The following is a 23,968-nucleotide window of genomic DNA, read 5'->3' as shown; positions in this document are numbered from 1 at the left end:
ACTCACCTTCTTACCAGTACGTGCTTATTTAGGAGTTCCACAACCCAAAGGAGTAGATATATCTCTATTGATCAAATATACAATAGTATTAATAGCTTCATCCCACATGTTTAAGGGCATCCCATCATGCAACCTCATGCTCCTTGCACACTCCATTATTGTCTTGTTCGTGCATTCAACCACTCAATTTCCTTAAGGAGTCCTTGGAATATTTTTATGCCTATGAATACCATTAGTGGAATAATAATCTTCAAATTCACTATTGCAATACTCACCACCATTATCAAATTTGAGACATTTTAATCTTTTACTAGTCTCAATCTCAACCAAACATGTCCATTTCTTAAAAGTTATAAATACATCAGATTTTTGTCTAAGGAAATAAACGCATACTTTTCTAGTTGCATCATCAATTAATATAACATAATATTGAGAGCCAACAAGTGAAGATACCTGAGCTGGCCCCATACATATGTATGCATAAGCTCCAATTTCATTTTTCTTTCCTTTCCCACTCTTCACGAAACTAACTCTCTTTTGTTTTCCATACACACAACTTTCACTTAAATCCAATTGACACATTTTAGACCCAATAAAAATTTCTTTGAATGAAGTAATTTCATCCCTTTGTTACTCATGTGCCCAAGTCTATTATGTCATAGTGTTGTTGCAAAACACATAGCAACAATTTGTTCTACTTGCTCAACTACAACAACTGATCTTGAACATTCACTTTTCTTTAAAATAATTAAAGTAGAATGAATAGTATGACCTATACAAGGATATAAGATGCCTACTTTCACACCCTTTTCTACTACTAAGGAACCTTTTGACACTTTCTAATTTTTATTATTAAAATTTTAAATATGCAACCTTCGTCACCCAATTGCCCTACTGAATTAAATTCCTACCCATCCTTTGAACATGTCTCACTTATTGTAGTAGCCAATGATTCCCATTTTGTAACTTAATCTTAATTTTCCCATTGCCAACAATCTAACAGGGTTCATTATCCTCCAAATAAAAAAGACCAAAATCCCGTTGGACATAATCAAGAAAATAACCTCTATGGGGAGTAGTATGAAATGAAGCCCCTAAATCTAAAACAATCATCAACACTTTATAAAGAAAGAAGAAAAGCATCCTCTTTATATTTTTTACTTACCACATTTGCCTTATTCTCTTATTGTTTGTCTCCTTCATTATTCTTTGGAGTTGTTAGTTCATGTTTTTCAGAGTCGCCATATTTACTCGTTATTTTTTATTTACTCTTGTTTTCATGTTTTTAGTTTGAACCATTGGTTTTGTCAATTGTCAAACTCAAAGATGAAGTTGTACTAACATTTTCATATCTATTCAACTTTGTTTTTGACTAACCTACACCCTCAAGCTAAATTGTTGACCAAGTCCTCCTTTATAACTAGCTTCAACTGAAAGCAAATTTATTTCAAAACATCATCTCGTTGCAATTTGGAAGGTTTCTTGGTATAATAGACAAGTTTTCTTGTACTCCTTGAACCTTTTGTACCCTTTATACCAAGTTCAAAGAGTGCTAAGCCACACTGAACCTTTTGTATAAAGGAACTAGTTCACGAGTTCAATGTTTCTTTTATTCCTCAAAGCAACTTTCCTTGGAGGGTCCACTTGACATGCCGCACAGACATGTGGCACATGAGACACACAACAAATAGTTGCCTTTTCATGGTTAACATGGTTGTAGGTGATGTCATGATCTAAAAAGTGAGTATAGGCAATCAATGGTCAAGTAAAATTGTCATTAATAGTCATGCCAGAGTTTTGATTTAAGGGTGCAAAAGCAAATATTTGGCACGTGTAGAGAGGAGTAATCATTTAAAGTACTTGCCTCCTAATTTAATGCCATTACCCATTCCACCCTATCATCTTTCCTTCACGACATGCCAAAAATTACTTCCGTCCTCTACACAATTAATGATCATGTCCTCCTTTTCAAAAATCATTTAAATGTTAGTTTTCTAGTTTAAAAAGAAAGATATTAATTTTCTTTTTCTACTCAAAAAAAGTAGTCACAAGAGAAAAATGGAGAAAACTAGCCTTCTTTCATAGTTGGAACAATCGTCATCTTCTGGGTGATCCCTCCATCTTTTGGTTATTTTCTCCTCTCGCCCGTGGGGTGAATCATATTTGTGGTTGTTTCCTTGCTTTTGCATTCAAAATTGAGCTCCTAAAATCATGAAGTCTACATTACACATATTTGGAAACACTCATAATTTGTAATGTAGGTCCCCTATAATAGCCGATACAGACTTGCTAGGGGTTGATTTGGGAGGGGTTTCAAAAAGACTAGCCCAACCTTTTTCCACTAAAGTGTTTTTATCATGGCTTCCGCTTTCCCTCCAGCTTATCCTTTCCTAGAGTTAATTCAAGAGTGCATACATATGTACAATGTGTCTAAAGGTCATATATTGAAGAAAGATGGAAGTGTTTTGTTGGATATCAATCGAGAAACTGTGTCTAGCTTGTTTCACTTGGAAGAGCAACAATTTACTAATCTTACCCTAGCCTTATCTACAACTAGATTTTTTGAGAAGGCAAGTGATTATAAGAATGTCATAGCAAGAAGTTGGACAGAATCTTTCTATAAGGGTGGTTTGAGGTTGCCTAAAATTTTGAAGAAAAGCCTAATAACTACTTAGGTCCAAGACATAATGGTTCTTTTACACAGAATTTTTGGTTCCCCTAATGTCTTTGTTTTTGAAAATTGGATGTACTTCTACATTCAAATTGTGTTAACAAGTTGACAATGTCTAGATTGGGTAGAATTAATTGCTAGTTCTCTCAGAGATCAGTTGAAAGGTGCTTTAAATATAAAGAAGGATTACTTCATGTCATCTTATTTAATGTACATGTTAGCTACTACTCAGGATTTGCAACATTTGCCACACAAACCATGGACTAAGGATATCACCATATACAACTATTGTCCTTTGTTACATAAGGATAAAGTCCTAGATGATTTTAGAAGGGTTCCTAATGTTTTCTCTAGGAGATTGTGTTTTGAGATGAAAAGTTCTTTGGAACACAGATTTTCACTCGAGTCTCAAAGACTCATCCAATCTTTTGGTAGCCTAGATATCCAATTCCCAAGGCTCACTTATTTGAGAATAGAAGGTTTTGATTAAGAATGTATGCATCTTCCCAGATTTTCCTTTGATTATTTTATCTTGGCAGAAGTAGTGTGATAATTAGTCTCTTCGATAAATAAGTTCTCAACCGAAGAAGCCTATGATATCATTTTCTTGCTTAAGCTAGGCAAATTAACATGTGGGAGCATGGAAAATGAAAAATGTATAAGCTCTAACTTGGTTAAGTTTGGTTTTAGTGCTTATCAAGCTAGGTCCAACTTTGATAGGAAAGGAATCATTCATAGCTTGTTTGACACTCAGGTGAAAATTACACATGTCCCCACTATGGAAGATTTCTAGGAAGATTGTACAGATGACTTAGAAGTGAAGAGAAGAGGGTTATCCAAGTTTACCATTTCCTAAATTCTCCTTTCTCAATTGAAGTTGGGAATATATATCATAGACATAGAAGAGGATAGGACCGAGATTTCAGCTTCCCAAGAAATCAAACCTGTAAACCTTGTAATAGATTGGAGTTCTAAATAAGAAGATGATATTTTTTTAAAAAAAGTGATTAAAAAATGAAGTCTTGGTTGAAATTGAAAAGGGCACCCGTGCTAATGTCAAAGTTGATTCTATTTCTAATGTTGGTCTAACCATTGCATGTAGTAGAAGGTCATCAATAATTTCTAAGAAAAAGGTTCACAACCCTCCCCTTGTGCAAAAAACTCGCTCCAGCAGAAAGGCTAAAATGTTGACACCAACAAGCTCTCATTAGGTTATTCAAGTTGACAATGAACATGACAAAGATCAAGGCAGGGAACTCATTGATAATAGCCAGAGAGTTCAAATGATTGTGGGTTCGTCTTCTCCAAGGGTGTAGATTGTAGCCACTCCAAAAAAGGTTGCTGAATCACAATGAGATGTTGTCACTCCTAATTGGCTTGTGGCCTTAGTGAATAAAAAAAGGAGTCTGGTTCTAGTTACTTTCCCTATTGATGTTATTGTGTGTAAATACACTAATAAGGATTCTAAACCCAAAAGAACCAAGAGCATCACTAGGATAACCTTTTATAGTGTGACTGGGAGGAGCATAGCCGAGGTAGCCACCTATAACCAAAAAGAGGGAGTTGACAAACTACATCTGAGTAACATTGAAGTTACACGCACAGATTTAGGGGTAATGAACCGTGAGACAAAAGAGTAGTGGGTAGAGGTGTCCACACAAAAATTGTACTGCAATCACAAAAAGATGGAATTGAGAAGAAAATTTTGAAAGCTAAAAATAACACAATGGTTGAATACATAAATTCATTGAAAGGACAAAGCACAGTTCATGGGAATCAGTCACAAACTGCCTTCAATTCCAATGCCCCTAAAAATCAGCAGTTGTTACAAGATTTGAAAAAAGGAAAAATGATGGTGTTTGTAGTATCTAGTTGGATTAGCCTAGTAACAAGTCAAGTTGCCAAACTCATGCAAAATTTGCATGAGATTGTTTCCTTAGTAGGGATTGCTCTTGATGAATCCTATGTTCTGTCTGGAACATGGAAAACATAAGTTAAAAAATTATTAGTCATGGTGTCTTAGTTAGTAGAAGTAGAAGAGTTTGGACCAAAAAAATTCCTCCAAGAGAACCCATTGCAACATGTAGACATAGGTCTAGTTCAGGTTCTAAGGAAAAACATAGCCTAGAGGGTGTCCAATTATACTTCTTCAATTTAAAGGATGTAATCATGTGAGAGGGATTTTAAGACATTACTAGAGCAGGTAGGCAATGACTTCCAATCTATTGGTTCACCTTTGCCTAATCCCCTTAAAGAAGGAGGCTTTGATGTAGAGACAATGGTCAAGTAGCATGAACAACATATGAAGTCTGTAAAAGAAAAAATGGATCTCACATCATTTGACTTCTCCAAAGTGGCCAAAAGTGAAGTGATGTTGGGAACCTATACCTTGTGGCTACCAAGTTACTTGGACACTCTGAACAAAATGAAGCTGGACAAATACATTTGGAAAAATAATCTTCAAAGCATCAAGAATCCAAACACGACCACCATGACTGAATTCATGAATGCATTTAGGATGTGGAAGCTGGTATGTGGGCAAGGTGATGCTGAAGTTGTTGAGGATGAAGAAGAGGAAGAAACTACTTGACCAATCAGTAGATGTTTAATTACTTTCTATTTAATTGCTTTAAAGAATTTTTAGTTGTGGTTTTTAAAAGTTAAACTCTAGGTTTGCATGCCCTGTTTTAATGTTGGTTTTCATAACTACTTTTAACTATTTGAGAATCGGGTTTTTAGGGAGACTCTCAGATAGCTTGCTATTTAAGTTTGAAACTCAGTAGTGCTAAGGGTTGGCATTTTTTGATGGATATCATATTATGACCATTTTATCTGAAACTTATGTTGATGCAAATTTTCTAAGTTTTTCCAGTATCATACTGGACAATATTGTTCTTTTTGAAAGGAAATGGTTGAGTGTTCAAAGATGCTTTGAATTCATTCATTATTGATTTAGTATTGAATTAGTATTGAATTTTTGAGATTCCTCATGTGTTGGATATTTCTTTTCTCGTGGTGATTATCTATCAAGTTTTTTTTATGTTGGAAATGATTGAAAAGATCATGAATGAAGAATAATGGAACTAGTAAAGAATGTTTTCAATCATTGTTTTGTCATTGATGTCAAACTTGCTACTTGCAGGAATGAAAATTGCTTAAGTGATCCAAATACTATCAATTGGTTGATTGACAAGGAGGAGGCAATCAATAAGATGTAACTAGTACACCTAGAGAAAGGTTGAAGTTATGATGTTGTAATGAAGTATAAGGATCAACTAAGCTATTGATGAAATAGTGTATTGATGACATACTCTAAGATGATGGACACACTAAGACACATCAAAGATGTAAGGTTTAACTAAGTCATTTGTAAAGCCTAACTAAGTTCATTAGAGAGAGCCGAGCAAATTCTTAGTTGAAGCCGAGCAAGTTCAACTTTAGTGTGTGCCAAGCAATCCTTCAGGTGTCGAGTAACACAAGAATGTTCAGGTGTCGAGTAATTGTTCAAGTGTTGAGTAATTGTTCAAGTGCCGAGTAACTCAGGAAAAGACTTTAGGTGCCGAGCATTAGTAAATGCAGTAGAAGCCGAGTAACACAGAAGGAGCCAAGCATCAGTAAACCAATGATGCCGAGTTGCTACATTATTTGTTAAGTCAAAAGATTCACCAAATCAGTAGCGATAAGTTTGTTACATTGAATTTTGTGAATTTTTTGGATGATAAGGATGATGAGTAGATGTCAGAGAATTTTATGTAAACCATGCAAACCAATTCAAGGTGCATGTTGATGGATTTATCATGAAGTTTCTGGAAGAAACAATTTGGAGGGAAAACAATATCATTTTCTCAGATTATATCAAATTAATGAGAGAGAATATTTGAGCGGGAAATGAAGAACAAAACTTCTTTATAAGGAGTTACAGGTCAGAGATCAAGTGTACATGTGAGAGGGAGTTGGTCATAAGAGTGGTCATGTGAAGAAGCCAAGAGAAGGTTAGTGTGAAGTGTCAAAAAGAGGACACAGTGAGGAGTAAGTACAGAGCATCAAGACTCTGAGTTGATCAAGTGACCATAGAGTGCATTGGCATAATGAGTGGAAGAACTCAAGGAGACAGATCTTGAAGGGTGGACAAGTTGTCAACATTGTAAGGAAGAAAAGCCAAGCAAAGAAAAGAACTGAAGAGTGATATGAAATCTGCAAGGTTAGAGTTGCAATCTTTATCAGGTCAAAACCTTTCTAATACTTTCTTACCATTGTATTAGACATTGAAATCCTACATTGCTAGGTTAGCTTAACAGCTAGGTGGATAAGCCTTAGGAAAAGGATAGAAGATCCCCAAGAGAAGGATAAGAGATCCTGAGGAGAAGGATAAGAGATCCTTAGGAGAAGGATAGGAAATCCTTAGAGAGGGATAAAATATTCTTTTGAGAAGGTGATTCTAAATCCCATGGACTTGGGTGGGCCTAACAGCTCTATGTAAATCCTTTAACAGGGCGACATTCTAAGTTGAATGTTCTTAAGTCCTCTAACAGGGCACACTCCTAACAGGGTGTAGAAATCCTTTAATAGGGTCACATTTGACGGTGTGTAAAGCCTTTAACAGGGCAAACCATCATAAGTGGTTGAAATCAATTGCGCAGTTATTTTGTGGGTATCATCCCCACCCCAATTTTACCTTCTTATTCCTGGAGGGTTTCTGGGTCATCAAAACCCTTTGTGTTATGTGGTGATGCATGTTTACTTTTCATGATTGTTTAATGTTCAATTGCATGAATGATAATTTCAATTATATGCCATTAAGGATTTGACAAGAAAGTAAAAAGGCTAGAAAGAAAAAGTTGTATTGGACATTATTGGAACTTGAATAACTGATTCAGCCCCCTCTTAGTTATTCTAAAGAATTCTAATAGTTTATTTCATGGAATGTGATTGATAGAGAAACTGTGTGTCCTCTCCTTTGTATGCTTTTGTTTTTATTATACAATTATTAATTAGATTGTTCCCCCTATCCAAGAATATATGGAAAGCCTTATTACTTTCGGGTTAAAAGTAATCTTCTTGTGAAAGGTGGTTTTGATTGAAAATCTAATAAGGGAGCTAAACCTTACCAAAATTCAGAGAGGAATCGTGACTATGAAAATTCCTCAACTGTTGGAAAATTGTATTTGTCTTATGAACTTGGGCATAGAATATTTCATTCTTTTTCTTTAATTTAAAAGACAAATTTATTCACCAACAAGAGTCCAACAATATTTATTTTTATGCCAAGGTTTCCCACGGCACCAACAATCTCTTGGTCCTTTAGATTCAGACCTCTTTCCTTTTGATTTTCATCTTGATTTTGCTATGATTTTGGTGGGTAGTCTTCACTAGCACCTCAAGGTTTTGGTGTAATGGTTCGTACCATGTGGTATGAGAGCAAGTGGCAATGTTGGCATTGCAGTGTTTATCTGTGGCTCATACGACCAAGGGAGGGCCCACCATATGGGCATACATCCAACCTAGAGTCTAGCTTGCAAAGAATGGTGGGATGTTATGATCTTGGTGGGCGACCTTCACTAGCACCTCGAGGTTTTGGTTTAATGGTTTAAACTAGATTTTCTATTTGAGAATTGTTTCCTTGTTCATTTGTTCCTGCTCTTCTATGTGTGTTTAAAAGACTTCCTAATGTAGATCCACTTGAGCTTTTCTATGAGTTTCCTCACTCATAATAACACCAATCACATCATCAAAATTTGGGGTATTAGATCCAAAAAAAAAAAAAAATCCATTACCAAGCCATTCTAGCTTTCAGACAAATAACACAAAATTAAGAGAGCTCTAATTTCTTCATCAAAATTAACATTTATAGAAGATAATTAACTGGTAACCATATGAAAATCATTTAAATGAATAACAACAGATCCACTTTCTGCCATCTTCATATTAAACAAATGCTTCATGAGAAATACCTTGTTTGAAGTGAAGGGCTTTTCATATAGCTTTGTTAGGGTTTGCATCAACTCTTTTATCATCTTGTATTTCATAATATTAAATGCCATAGATTACACTAGGCATAAACAAATACTTCCAAATGCCTTTCGATCCAAAATATCCCAGTCCTCATCTGTCATAATGGTTGCTTTCTTGGATTTTCCTTGCAATGGTCACCATAAATCGTTCTGATAAGATAGTCCTCCATTTGAATTTTTCATAAATGAAAGTTCTTCTCATTAAACTTCTCAACCTCTAACTTACCCTTGTCTTCCACAACTCTTACTCAACCACAAAAATTTCCCGAAGAGGATAATTGAAAAGAACCTTTCTTTGATACCACTTGTTAGGATTAATGACACATAAATAAAAATTACATGCAAATATAACCAATATCAGAAAATAATAAATCACACAAAAGAGAACAGAAGATACAGAGATTTAATGTGGTTCACCCATTCCCTGGGCTACGTCCACCAAATAGTGAGTCCAATATTCTTATTATCTAGTAGTTACAACCTAATTAATTACATCATGTAATCACTTACAACTCAATACCACCGTAAGAAGCTACAATCTCATTATGCATTATGAAATACTTAACCCTAAGCCATTTTATACAAGCTTTTTGCCACTTACAAATTAGGGCTAGAATAAGTTAAACAATAAATAAATAAAACTCTCGGTGCCTTTTACAATAGTAAATGCATTCTTGGCTTTAGGGGAGCTTCTCCTCTACCCCGCCCTATATTGTGACAAGGAGCACACCTGGGGTCGCTGACCCTAGGATGCCACAAGGGGCACTTCCCCTTGACCCCTAGATCTTGAAGGCATTGCCCCCAAACCCCCATAGTAAAATATGGGGGGGAATCACATTGAATAAAAGTATGGAAAAATTAACCTCTGAGATTGATTAGGTTCCATATCACAATAATATCATGTAAGTCCTATAACTGAGACATTCAACATTTAATTCCTGAAAAGGATTTGAAATCTAGTGCAATGATGATTTTAAACATTTACCGTAGTGAGGAAATAATAATCCTATAATATATGAATGCTGAAGAAAAATAAATGAAGACATTGTTTACTCAATATTCAAATCATGCAAGAGATGAAAAAAGTATATAACTCTGGTATGTTGCAACAAGCAAAGTTCTCTATAAAAAAATTGAGCTCAAAGGAAACATACATTACAACATCAATACAGATTTGTTCATGACAACATTGTTGTTTCTACCAATATTAATTTTTCCTATTAGTGTCAAAATGTGTATAACAACTAAGCTACTATATTGGTAGAGCAATGAAGGAGGAGATAAGTGAATATTACCAATATACCTAAGCCCAAGTACTCACCGATTAATTTAACTTATATCAAGTTGAAGAGAAGTTAGAACTGATCGAGCATAGAGTTTATCGAGGGCATAGAGGACACTAAGACAATGTTTGTCGAGTGTTAGTAACTAAGAATACTATATTTACCGAGTGACATAAGGATGACATCAAAGTTTGAATCATCTAATGTTACTATGTTAACCGAGTAATTATGAAAGTATGAAGTGACCAAGCAATAAATGGTAACCGAGTTCATTAAAGAACTGAGAATGTAGAGTACGATGCATTCAATGCACCCTAATGGTCAAAAAAGGTAATATTACAACATATATATTGGGTTTTCAATTTTTATTGTTTACCATGTATTTAGAAGTGCTAAGAGGGAATTCAAGCAATTTGAGAAAATAATCTTTTGATGAAGCTCTTGAAGTGAGATTTTATCAATAAATTTGAGAGCAAAGTGATTTGGAAGTAAACTGAGCTATTAGTCAAGTATTTTCTGAAACCTTATCAAGAAAAATGGCTTCAAGCTCCACTAGTGCAAATGATCGACCAAGGCTAAGTTGAATCATGTGAGATTTATTTGAAACCAATGCATACAAAAAGCCAAAGTATAAACTGTACCTAGAAATTACAATACAACTGGACAAGATGGGTGCCCTATTTATGATCCCACCTAGGGTTTTACTCATTAATGACGGTTGTTCATTTTATCAGTGTAAAATTAGAGAAGTCAGAGATCATGAACTTTGTGAGGTATATGGTCAAATGTGTGTGGATGGTGTTATTGACATCATCGATGTGTACTCCTCTCCTTTGGGATGTTTCAACAACATCAAGTCTAGCTTCCATTTATCTCAACATGTCCATACTGGCATTATCACCATATCCTCTACCATGAACCATTTTGATAATAGGTTTCTACAATAGAGTAACCCTCTCCAAGTTATAGGTCAAATCTTAAAACTACCACCCTAAAACCGAATTCACTTAGGGTTCTACATGATCCAAAGGCTCACATAACAATCAACTAACCCTTGTTGAGTTAACACAACAAAAGAAAATAACCAAGATACAACACTAGGAAGGAGTGAATAATAGATCTTTCATTCATTCATCAAATTTTATCATATACATGCCCTACTGTGAAACCTTCTAGGTTACAACCAATACAAACAAAATTTAATTTACATTCCAAATTCAAGAGCATATTTATAGATTTACATTACTTCGTATTAGATATATCACTACTACTTGCTAGCATTCAATTTCAATCATTTCAATTCAAGGTTAATTCCTAAACTAGGGTTCGACTAAGGAACCCCCCTCTGCCAAAAAAAAAAACAAAAAAAACAAAAAACAACAACAAATGAATCCCTTTGTTTTGTAGGTTTCGAATCTCGGATATACAAATAGGTTGTAGATCTAGATATCCTTTTCAACCTTCTACAAAATAACGAAAACATAATCAATGTCAGAGATAGTCAATCAGGGTCACAATGCACCCTTAATACACCAGTTCACCCCTAATAGATCATCGTAAGATTTATGAGTTTCGTCTGTCATAGAGATTTCAACCTAGATCTCGAATTCCAACCGCTTTGTACACTATTTGACAATAAATTTATGTTAAGTAACATGGATCATTTTCTACAAATGTACTAACATTGCTAATGTGATTGATGTCTTCTAAATGTAAATTTGAAGACTCATAAATATGAGAGGAGGAGACATGTCTTTATAGATGATCATCATTAATTAATATGTTAATAATATAAATAACCATATGTATAACTCATCTTTAAGGATATATACATATATGTATATATATACATACATATATATGTATGTATATACATATATATGTATGTATATACATATATATGTATGTATATACATATATATGTATGTATATACATATATATGTATGTATATACATACATATGTATGTATATATATATATATATATATATATATATATATCTACATATAATATATATGTATGTATGTATGTATGTATATACATACATACATACATACATACATACATATATATATTGTAGTGCCTACCCTCGTTCACATCTTTTCTGGACATTGTTGTTATTATCAGACTTTGATAGACTAGTTTTATGTTGATGGATTAGTGGTATTGTTTTGACACTATTAGACATTAAGTTATGAATTCAGTGGTTATATGATGAGATCATTTAGATTTTACATTTCATGCATACATGATGATCATTATATTGTTTTTAGTTATTATTGATGATTAGATGGATGGTTTATTATCTTATGTGTTTTATTATGGATACTTACCCCATACTTGCATGTGTATGGTGTGCGTGTTTTCTTATTGTATGGCATTTCTGATGTAGTTAAGGGAGTCGTAGTCACTTGCTTAGTCGGGATCTACACGATGCACCACTTCTTGCCATTGTCTGTTTAGCTTAGCATTATATATATATATATATATATATATATATATATATAGTATGTACATGCATGGTTTTTCTATAGGTTGCAGGTACCGGGTATCGACTTCCCTGAATTGCCAGGATGAGCGTACCCTATTATACTATCTCAATGATAAGAGAAGGGAGATAAATTCTCAAGTCCAAATCCCAAACCTTTAAACCAATTGTCCTAGTAAGGTAGGACAAGTATCTGGATATTTTACCTACCGAATGTGTCAGATGACATGATTCATGATTTTTAACCCTTTAGACTGATTTTGAGTGATTTGCTCTATGTTGGGTTTTCATATTTTATCTTGGAGGCCTATGGTGAATTTTCTATTAATTAAGTCTTAATAAATGGATTTAATTAATAAATTAATTATTTTAAAAAATTAATATAAAATATCATGCTATTTGATATTTTGATTGTAATTAATTAAATGTGAATTATTGAAGAAAATGAATTAAATAAAAGAAAATTAGAAATTAAAATTAATAATAATAATAAAGTAATAAATAAATAATAATAATAAAAGTTACAAAAGTTAAAATGAAAGTTATAAATATTTAAATAGAAATTATATAAAAAGTGAATTGGAGTTATAAGCTTGCATGGGAATTAACACACTTCTCTATTTCTCAAGTGTCAACAACACGGGGGTTAGTGCATCAATTAAGCACATGGTGTCTACAACCCTAAGGCTCATCTTGAAGGTTGGAAAAGACCCATGCTTAGTTGGTGACACCTTCCAGCTGTTTCTAGAAGCATTCTAGATGTTTCCTGAAAGCTCTTTATATTCAGGCATTCATAGAAGCTTAGATAGCGTTGGGAGAACAATTGGAGCATTGGAGGACTTGAGAATTCTGAAGAAGGGAGGAGCTTGCTCTGCGGATTTTTTGAGGAAGAGCGATTTAGCATCAGAATTCGAGTAGATTCTTGTGATTTTACTTATGCTATTTTCGCATCATGCGTTCCCTGTCTTCTTTGTGTCTTTCATATGTCTTCTGAGAAGTTTCATATTCATATGCATTCTCAATGTGGGTAGATTAATTTAATTGGAGAACTTTATATGCATTCTATAATGCAAATATCTTATTCTTAATTGTAGATATAATCTTTGTGAAAAAATAGAAAAAAAAAAACATACATGGTTATATATTCAGATCTGCATACATATACATATATATAAATATATATTTATATATATGCATATGTATACATTTATTATGGATCTATTATAAAATTCGAATACACACACACACACACACACACACACACACACACACACACACACACACACACACACACACACACACACACACACCTATGTATATTTATATATAATGCACCGAATTGAGCGATTAATAAAATCGCAGTGGAAAATTTATCGCGATTCGTATCACATGGAACAAAGTTTATATATTATATGCTATGGGCACGTTTCGTACCTCGCGCCGGCGGAAGGCAGAGACCTACTGTCGCAGGTCTGCGACGACAGGGGTACTACATACCTATTGTCGGTGCAGTGCCTATGACCGCAGGTACTGCGTACCGCAGCAAGAGTTGGGGGGGGGGGTTTAATTGATGTTTATGTTATGCAAAAAAAATAATAACGTTTATGTTAAAACGTTTATATAATCGATTCTCATATGGTGTCAATCGAAATTGTTAATTCAATTTTATGAAAACGTATTAATATATTTACATATGTATGTATGTGTGTGTGTGTGTGTGTGTGTATATATATATATATATATATATATATATATATATATATATATATATATATGTAAATATGTTATTTATAAATTTAAGTTATTTTTATTTGATATATGATTTATATTGAAGGTTTATTTTCATAAGGTGACTCTTTAATAATTTTCAACTATTTAATAATTTAAATGTTTTTAAATTATTAAATAACGAATTGATAGTTTGGAGGGGGATGTATCAAACGAATATTATAAATTGGAAAATGGATATTTTTAGTTCTATTAAGGAAAACTTTTATTTATCCAAAAACAATATATGTGTTCCTCCATTCATTCTTCAGACTTGGAAACTTAAACTGAGATCTCTACATTTAAATTCAAGTTGTAAAACCAAAACATGTGTCTACATTGTGTATTCTTTATGCTATTGTTTTGGGTTTTGGGTTGACTAGTGTTGACCAGTATAGGACGTCTACTAGAGGCTTGGGGGTTATGTGATTGTGGTGACATGATGATGTTTTAATCTCGATCTTTATAAACCCAACCATGGTTATGTGATGGAATGCTCTATGTATTGGTTGTGATTACTGATTGTTATAGTTGAGATTCTTATGTATGAGACACTTGACTTAACCATTATTTTTGGTCATGGATTAGTTATCCTTGGTTATTTTTTTTTAGTTGCCATGATGGGACTGTAATGTGGATTTATTTTGATGATGTCATGATGTGACATGTTTGACTCAACCATTTTTTGGAGTCTTCGATCAGTATGATTGAGATATATACATATTTTGGTTATTGAGAACCATTGGATATTTGATTATCAGTGATACTTTAGTTGCCAATAGAGAGCTGTTGTGTTCATGATTTTCTATGGATATTAGCTCATGGAGATTTGATGCTTTTATGCATATTTGATGATTTTTATGGATTATCTTTTGTGATTTTGAGATTTATGAGTCCATGAGCATTAGGGTAGGATATCTGCATGTAGTGACGGGAAGTGGCTTGCAATGGGGGTCGGGGCCCTAAGAGGCTACCAGGGTAACTCATTGTAAGTTGGATTAATAAGTGATAAAATTCACACCTAATACTAACGGAATGACCTAAAAAGATAAGTGTTTTGTTCTCGCCCATGCCTTGAGTGCTTGTACAGGCTAGCATGGGAGTAGTGAGACACATGGTTGCGACCTTGCATTCTGTAGTATGCCTTGTCAGTATGAGAGGATACTAGTGGCCGCATGAAATCAATGTGGACCTGTGGAGTTTAGCTAACTGCCAGGGTAACTTGTACGTGATAATTGCAATGACACTTTCCCGCTTGCATGGTAGGTTCCTACATATCATTGTGTGCCTCTGGGATTAGATGTCAGATTTTGTGTTTGGAACCTTTGAGTTAGTATACTTTTAGGATTCCTGGACTTATAGAGATATGTGCTATGTGATTTTGATAGCCTGTTTGGGACTTGAGATTATCTCCTTAGCACGGTGGAATGGTAGTGTATTTTTCCACTCTTATCATTTTGAGATTCATTGAGACATCGTGGCTAATGCGTCCTTCATGATGGTGGATATGTATCATTTTTCATTGATGATTAGCATATGTTAGATGATGTTATCTTATGCTTTTATTTGCATGTTAGATTACTTCTACATATGATGTTGTATTTATTAGGAGTGACATTCCTACTATGTAATACCAATGATCTCTTTGATGATTTGGAATGTTACGCATGGAGGGATGGCTAGGATCCACGATGGTCTAATGATGCTATTGACGGTTGGGAGGAATCGTGCACTTAGTTTATTATGTTTGATCTTTATGATGGATGTATATGTTTTCTATGATGTTGTATCATGTGATTATCTCTACTCTGATGTATCATGGATTAGAATAGGATGATGTACCTTATTCTATGTATGTATATTTTTGAGCTTGTCATACCCTGTGACATGTACAGTGGATGAATGAGCATTTGAAATGTAATGTATAAACATTGGACTTATCATTTCATGAGGATGTTGTACTAGATGGATTCATGTATGTAATTCAAAGTTAAGGGATCTTAAAGAATGTAATCTGTTATTTATGTTATGTTTACTTTCAGATGGACAATGCTATTGCTTTCGTTATTGTGCATAAGTTATATGTGATGTTTACTTTCATGAAAAAAAAAAATGCTACTAAACTTAGTGAAATTCTAGGTTAATTCTTTGGATCCCTTGGCGGAGCATTACATACATACATACATACATACATACATACATACATACATACATACATATATATATATATATATATATATATATGCATACATATACATACATACATACATACATACATATATATATGTATATATACATATGTATGTATGTATATATATATACATACATATACATACATATATATATATATACATACATATGTATATATACATATATATATGTATGTATGTATGTATGTATGTATATGTATGCATATATATATATATATATATATACATATACATATATATATATATATACATATACATGTATATATATATGTATATGTATATATATATGTATGTATGTATGTATGTATGTATATATGTATGTATTTATATATGTATATACGCATGTATATATGTATATATATGTATGTATTTATATATGTATATATATATACATATATAAATACATACATATATATACATATATACATACATACATACATACATACATATACATATATATATACATATATATACATATACATATATATGTATATATGTATGTATATATGTATATATGTATGTATATATATATATATATATATATATATATATCTCTTAAAGATGATTTACCATCAACAAGGTATCTCATGATAAAATCAATTTGACAGAAGCTACAACCTTAACAATTTCTAGGTGTGTATTCTTCGAGGTATCATCTTTCCCTTTCCATTTTCACACTTTCTATTTTCAACATTCCTTTACTTTCATATCCTTTCGAAAATACTCTTAAAGTGGGGGCGAGAGGGAAGTAAACCTGTGCTATCCATTCTTCTTTTGTCATTGAAGCTATTGGGTATCAACCTAATCTAATCTCAAAAAGGAGTGGATCTCGGTATTCCCCCTTCTTATTTGTTGATGTAGGATTGGCTTCCATTTTCCTACACTACATCTCTAACACCTACTTTTTAAAAATCTCAATGTTAATGCTTGAACACTCCTTGATATTTATGCTCCATTTGTTCAACCACTGGCATTTCTTCCACATTTTTTTTCTTCCATGGTCCAACTCTTCAACAACTGACCTCTTAGGCCAATGATGCTTATCTATGTTTCCCACTTTTTAAAGTAGCTTAGCAATCAAATAACAACATAGGCCTCAATTAGAAACATAACCACCTCTGCTAGGAGTATCTCGTAAGGGACCATATACTTGACCTTGAGGTTTCTAATAATAAGATGCTTTTGGATTATTTCTATTTGCCACCATTTGTGATTTGATATGTTATCCTCCAAAACTTCACATCAACAAAGAATAACCAAGACAACCAAAAAACTAAAGAAAGTCTTCCTAGTCTTCCAATCCCATAACTCAACTTTCGTATATCTATTCTAGAGAAGGTAAAAGACTTTCCATACCCCTTGAATTCTTTTTGATCTACATATCTCTCAAATTGGTAAATAATAGAAATCATTTTTCATATATATGTACTCATCCATCGACTCTAAAGAGCTACCCTAAAAAAAAAAGTATGTTGTTGCTTTTTCTTTTTCCAGAGAAAATATCACAACTTTAGTCTTAGAGGTATTGAATTACATCCCTACCTCCTAAAAAAAGAGTTCAAAAATTTTCAAGCATTCTCTCAAACCATGAACAATTTTAGCAATAATGATATGGTCATCGAGATATAAAAGCAACCTCACCACATAACCCACCAAATTTATCCCTTCTTGATTAGCCTTGTTTAACCACTCTTCCAACTTATCGATGTAAAGACCAAACAAAGTAGGGGATAAAGGACACCTTTGTTTGACACCAATGTTGCTCCCAAAGCATTCAAACATGCCCTCTTTAGTTATGATTTTAGCTTTGACACATTTTGACAACTTGTAAACAATAGCACTAAACTCTTTAGTGACCTCAGACACTTCCATTCTAAGCCACAACTTATCCCTAGGAACAATGTTAAAAGCTTTTTTGAAGTCCACAAAACAACAAAAAGATTCTTCCCCTTGTTTCTATCACACTTTTTCATTGAAAAGTCTTAGAGTCCTACAATGATCAATGATAGAGTGTTTCGGTCTAAAGCATGCTTGGCCTCTTGTTCTTTTCTCTTCTTTTTCTATCCATTTGCTAATTCTACGCTCTAACATATTCCCAAAAAGTTTACCAAGAAGGGCATTCACCCTAATGGTACGATAATTTTAGGGGTTGTTGATGTCACCACTCTTGTAGAGAGTTATAACAACATTGGCCATACAATCAATAGGGAAATCGTCTTGTGTGACCCTATTAAAGATGATCTTAATCTATGGAGCTAAAATATCTACTCCCCACTTAAAAAATTCTACCTACGAAGCATCAATATTTTGAGCTTTCCGATTGACCACTTCTTTACACTTAGTTGGATATCTTCAATAGAGAATAAGTTACCAAAATTATTAATTATAGGGGGAAAATATTCTCTATTTGACCTCTCATATAAAAGTTTCACATAATCCAACTACTAAATATTCATAATATTATTTTCCACTTGCTTTCTCTTGTGTTGTAGTTCCTTTCAAAAACTCTTTAGATTATGATTTCATAAAAAGATAAACTCTTTACTAGAAACAATCACATAACTTTATTCCTTTGTATTTTAGAAATAACAAGATATTATATGGAAGGGTTATGCTTTTTAAAAAAAAATAATCACATAACTTTCTTCCTTTGTATTTTAGAAATAACAAGATACTACATGGAAGTATTCCTCTTGGGTTATGTTTCACACCTGATGTCATTGCTAGGTAGTTACGCCATAGGCATTTATTATATGGAATGCATAACCTATTTTATTCAATCTATGGTCAAAATAACATAAAAGGAAATGGATGACCATGGGTATGATCTCGTCCATCCATAGACGCTCGCCTATAAGAGATGCCCGCTCCATAACTTTTCATTAACTACTAAGAACATATTACGTTTTTCAATGTTATATAGTGACTATCATGGTAGTTGAATTCGAGCTACAATTGGGTATATATAGATCATCATGAGCATTGGGTAGTCATGGTCCATTTTAGCATAGAGGAACATAAAAGGGGCCTCCATTACGTGGCCTTACGTTTTCATTGAGATTAAGTTCTTTCACTCACTTTATTGTTCAATTTTTTATAATCATTAATATTTAAATCCTTAAAACCTTATGGAGTGTGTTTGGTTGCTTTATTATTTAAATTGTAAAACTTTATTAATTTTAAATTTCTAATATAACTTATAAATCTTTTAAAATAAAATTTTGATTCTTGAATCACTTTTTTTTTTAATGCGACGATTTGATGTCTAAGTTCTGATATAAAAGTAAAATTGTAATATATTTTTGGTTTTTACTGTTTAACTAAAGATTATAACAAAAATAGATATAGATATTTCATTTTTTAATTAAATATATCTTTAAAATATTATCAATAATATCATTCTTGCAATGATTTGCAACATGCAGGGAGTGGTCTACAAGGAAAATAAGTTTTTAAAGGATTGTTAAGGATCAACTCAACTCTTCAATCTAGGTAATTAGGAGTAGTGCCATCTACATTCCTATTAGAAATTAGATCTCAAGTTGTTGATTTTTATTATTAGGCGATCAATTGTCATTGTTGAATAAAAACAATTTCCCCCAATTATCCTAAATGCCATGACTTTCACAACCTCTTCAAAAATCTTCTCAGCTCGGAGTCGACGTTGAAAATTGCTAGCCTACACTTCAATACATCATCTTTCAATCAATTCACGACAAATACAGTTTGGCAAGACGATGTAAATAGGTGGAGAAGTTTGTGGAATGGTGGAGAAGTTCCGCATCCCACTCCTTGCTAACGGGGTAGATAGGGGCACCACTATGGACATGTAGGCCCTGCTCTTGTGCTGCACATTTGATAACACACAATGCCATGTTTGGAAAGAACCCAGGGTTTTTGGCTATGAAGAGGTTATGCTACTTTGTGGATGTAATGTAAAGGCCTTCAATGTGATCATATTTGGGGAACTTAGCCTCAGAAACCCCATGACAAGATCCCACAAAAATTCAACAAATAAAAAAAATTCAATCGACAAAATAGGACAAAGACATTGAAGTCTAAGAAGAGGGAGAGAGAAAGCCTAGGTATTGGTGGACTACGTAAGATTAACCGACCCACACGAAGTGTTGACACTTCGGTGATCGAGCCCATTCTTAGCCTGTGACTTGACATATCTTGCTCGTACCATTTCCATTTTTAGATTTTTGCTTCCTCTCATTTCTATCACCTAACATTCATTCATTGCCATCCATTTGGTCTAACAGTCTGACTATTACTTAGACCAAACATATGACAATGAATGGATGCCAGGCAATAGAAATAGGAGAAAGCAAAAATCCAAAAATAGAAATGTTGCGAGCGAGATATGTCAAGTCAGACTATTACTTAGACCAAATAGACGAAAATGAATGGATGTCAGGCAATAAAAATAGGAGAAAGAAAAAACAAAAAAATAGAAATGCTATGAACGAGATATGTCATGTCATAAGCTAAGAATGGGCTCGGTCACTGAAGCGTCAACACTTTGAGTGTGTTGGTTGAGCCCGACCCTACATAAGGGAGAGTGGTCTTTTTATAACATCCAAATGAACCATGTCTAAGAAGAGGGATTTAAACAAAAACATTAAAGAACACAGGCTCTAAGAGGGGGTGAATTGGTAGTTAACAAACAAAATCCAATTTTTAATTAATTCAAAAGTTTATAAGATAATTCAATAAACAAAATATAGAATAAACTCCAAACTTCAAGGACATTACATAAGAGACAATGCACAACTATGTTGAGAGAGAGAGAGAGAGAGAGAGAGAGAGAGAGAGAGAGAGAGAGAGAGAGAGAGAGAAGAGTGTCATAGCTAATGAGACATATCATTAGATAAAGGAGTGAGGGGAGGAGAAAACTAATTTTTTTTGTTAATAATTATAAATTGAAAACTATTTTGATTATACAATTAATTTTGTATCATTATATATTTATGTGATACAATGGAAATATTAATATTATGCTTTATTATTTTCAATAAAACATTGATTTTGTCAAATATAGATTTTGCTACTTTGGTTATAATTTCTTTTTTGTGTTAGCTTGATCACTTGTTTCATTTGATAAATATGATATATATTCCACAAGAAGTCAAATTGTGATATTGCGATTTGAATTGTGTAACATTTTAGTCAAACTCATTGACCTATGTTTCATTAATAGTGGTTCACATGAATCCATCTTTCATAAGAATAAATGCAAGTCTTACCACTCACTTCATCTAGGTGACACTCATAGAAGTGAAGCTTACCCATCCAAGTAATATTCTAGCTTGAGTTGGCTAAACTATGGAAATTTCACCATAGTTAAATCTATGCTACTTGCAACCCTATTTGCAAATCATCCAATTGGATTGCAAAACTTTGAATATAACTACTCTACATTTTAAAATAATAAAGCTTGTTCACCACGGAAAGATCAATCTAGATGAAATTGAAGAGGTGGCAAAGACTAATAAAGGTATTTTTTTGGTCTTTTACATACAATGAGGTCAATTAGTAAGCTATTTAGCAAAACATCTCATGTATAAAACTTAAAATAGATTTCAAATGTAAATTTGTAAAAAATAAAAAAAAAACCAAAGAAAGTTAAAAATAATTTAAAATTAATATTAATAAAAATAAGTTATGAACCTTTCATTGGAAAGTCTTAAATTGAATATTTAAGAAATAATAATAATTAATCTAAATAAATAATAATGAAATAATAATAATTAATCTAAATAAATTATAATAATTAATCTCTAGGCAAATCGTGAAGATGAAATATTGATTGAAATTTTCAGAAAAATCTATGCCACGTCCATTTTTAACCTTTTCATATATCTACGGGGTACCCATTGCACAGTAAGGGTACCACTGCACACTAAGGTGCCATTGCTAGAAAATGGATATGATATGATATGATAGATTTTAATGACGTCCACGAGACTAAAGTAGTCTATGGCACCCATGCAATGACCCTCCCGAGTCAGGAGCCAAACTAGTTAGTTGCAAAGTTTTGGTTAACTTGTCTCTTCTTCTCTGAATTTTGATAATCAAATCCGCTGTTCTCTTCACTTGATCTTCCTCGAATAAATACTTGAAGTCCTTGTTCTGCAGAATTTTTGTGTAATCAGATCTGATGTCGTTGTAAGCCAGGCATTCCATGACAAAGTGTTGCTCTGTCTCCACTGTTCCCATATTGCAGAATAAACATGTTCTGTCTGCCCACTCTTCCTTTGGAACTTGCCATCTACCAGTTTCACATCGCAGCTGATGTGAACTAGTTCTAATTTGTGCTATCAACATTTTTGCTTTCCAGTTAATAGGTGCCCTTATATAGGCCTTTTCATCATGACTAGAAGTGGGATTAAATTCTTTAATGTAATAAGATTTTTTCCACCCTATGTGTCTTGTCCATAGAATATTGCAAAATTTTTCATTGACAAACTTTTTTATTTCTTTAATGTTATCCGGGTAAGTTTGGATGTTGATATTCCATTTTTGCATCCATTTTTCATTTTGTTTCATCCATGTGCTTTTCTGCCTCACAAGTTTTTCCTCTATTACCAACTTGGGCCAACGATGTGTTTCCAGACCTTGGGTTTTCTTTAAATAGCTTAGCATTCGGATCAATGCGACGGCTTCTAATGGAAAGGAACCCACCTCCGCCAAAAGGATTTCATACGGAACTGTGGTCTTGACTTTAAGATTGCATGTGATGAAGTGTTTTTGAATTCTTTCTACTTGCCACCATTTCTGTTTGGACATACTACCGCCCCACACTTTACATCCGTATAGAATAACCGGAGTGACCAACAAACCAAACAGAGTTTTTATGGTTGTCCAATCCCATAATTTTGCATTCCTACACTTGTTTTGTAAAGAGTATAACGGCTTCCAGCCCCGTTGGATCCTTTTCGATCTGCAAGTATCCCAGTTGAGTTTGTTATGAAAATCGATGCCCAAGTATTTGTACTCTTCCACAATCTCAAGGGGGCTATTTTCAAACAGAAACTTGTCTTGTATGCCCCTATTCTTCTTTAGTGAGAAGATCATAATTTTGGTTTTGCTAGTGTTAACTTGCATTCCTACATCATGACAAAAAATTTCTAGTGCTTTCAAGTGCTCTTTCAAACCTTTAGCTGTTCTAGCAAGAATTATGAGATCATCTGCATATAAGAGCAATCTTATCACAAAGTGGGCCAGCTGCACCCCCTCACCATTGGTCTTGTTTATCCACTCTTCTAACTTGTCAATATAGAGCCCGAATAGTGTTGGAGAAAGCGGACACCCTTGCTTAACTCCGATGTTGCTGTCAAAATCTTCTGATATCCCTTCTGTCGTTCTGATTTTAGCTTTGATCTGCTCATATAATCTGTAAACCGCTGACCTAAGTTCTTTAGGAACTTCCAGCTCTACCATTCTATCCTATAGTTTATTACGTGGCACTGTGTCGAAAGCTTTTTTAAAGTCCACGAAACAACAAAAAGCCTCGTTCCCCGGAGTGTCCCAAA

This window comes from Cupressus sempervirens, chromosome 4 (genome assembly GCF_028749045.1).
Source record: "Cupressus sempervirens isolate cs-2001-9-10 chromosome 4, ASM2874904v1, whole genome shotgun sequence".
Lineage (NCBI taxonomy): Eukaryota > Viridiplantae > Streptophyta > Pinopsida > Cupressales > Cupressaceae > Cupressus > Cupressus sempervirens.
This window is presented reverse-complemented; position numbering follows the sequence as displayed.